Below are 1601 nucleotides of genomic sequence, written 5' to 3'. Positions count from 1 at the left end.
AACCCTGACTTGGAACCCCATCTAAATGATTCAAAAAGAGAACATTAAACTCCTAAGAGATTTTCAAAGAATAGGATCATATTTCAAAACATAAGTGTGCTCTACGTGGAATGAGGCCAACTATGGAAGATCAGGGATAGATTTAGACCCAGCCATTGGAAGGGAAGGTACTGAGTGTGGGTCTTGAGAGGTAGCTCAGGTCATAGGGAACCCGTGGTACCCAAAGTGCTTGACAGCAGATGAAAGATAGTAGTCCTTGCAGCCTGGGGTGTGAGTTCCACAAAGAGCCATAAGGAGCTTCTGTAAGTCAAGGAGAGCCAAGGCAATGCAGACTCTCATTCTGGGAAAAACATGGACAGACAGATTGTTGGCACTAGGATTTCATACAGGGAAAAAGACAGGGGTCAAGAGTAAAACTAGACTGGCTATGAGTGGCCTGTCGCAGTGTCACTAAATGATTGGAATAGGACTGCTTAAGGTCACTCCTGAGATGGCCTACAGCTCAGTGTCTGAGTGTGTGTGTGTGTGTTTCCTGATTGGGGCACATTTAGCTGTAGGAGCTCATTGATTAACCAATCCCAGGATCATCACTGGGGCCAAGAGAACATCCTTTGGAATCAGACAGAGGCAAATGTGAACTCTAGCTCTTTCTTTTTCATTAATTTCAGAGAGGAAGGAAGAGGGAGAGAGAGAGAGAAACATCAATGATGAGAGAGAATCATTGATCGGCTGCCTCCTGCATGCCCCCCTCTGGGGATCGAGCTGGCAACCTGGGCATGTGCCCTTGGCCAGAGTCAAACCCGGGACCCTTCAGTCCACAGGGTGACACTCTATCCATTGTGCCAAACCAGCTAGGGCTCTAGCTCTTTCTTTACTAGCTTTTGGGCTCTCACAAATTATTTAACTTATTCTGAGCCCAGGGTTTATAGGATTCTGTAAACTTTCACATTGGGCTTTCATCAGAACATGCACATTTTTTTCTTCCTAATTAAAAATATTTATAGTTGTATTGCTAGAAGTTCACTTTTGAAAGCTTCTCATTAGTAAAACAGTACCTGTGGTGTGATGGGAACTCAAGAAAGAATGTACTGAAATCAATAAATCAATCAATGCATTCTTAGATGAATTTAGCCTCAAACACTCTCCATATATGGATCTGAGACCAGGGGTGGAGAGGTGGGGGTCATAGCTACGTCATCTTTTGACTTACTGAAGTCTAGCTCTCTAAACTCTAGATTTTCTTTGGTATTCCTTTCCTTAACTGGTAGGAATACACTCCACCTATCCTCCCAATGTTCTTGTCACTTCCTTTTCATCCAATTCTTTTCCTGCTGCTTCTTTCATCTGAATTTCAATTAAGATAGTTGACCTGGAGAACGTTGGGAATAAATTCCACTTCTTATAATTATAAGAAAAAAAATAATTTTATAGATATTTTTAAAGATATATTAGAGAAAGCATTACTATTATTAGGATCAAAGGACTATATTGCCTATTTCTGGCATAGAATTCAGAGAAAGGCCCAGCTTGGGAATAAAATAGAGTAGTCACAGGAAAAGGTCCTGAGCATTGTACTTCATCTACTTAGTGCTACTCTAGCC

Source organism: Myotis myotis, unplaced genomic scaffold, assembly GCF_014108235.1.
Source record: "Myotis myotis isolate mMyoMyo1 unplaced genomic scaffold, mMyoMyo1.p scaffold_m19_p_2, whole genome shotgun sequence".
Taxonomy (NCBI): Eukaryota; Metazoa; Chordata; class Mammalia; order Chiroptera; family Vespertilionidae; genus Myotis; species Myotis myotis.
The sequence above is the reverse complement of the archived record's forward strand: the minus strand, read 5'-3'. Positions refer to the sequence as shown.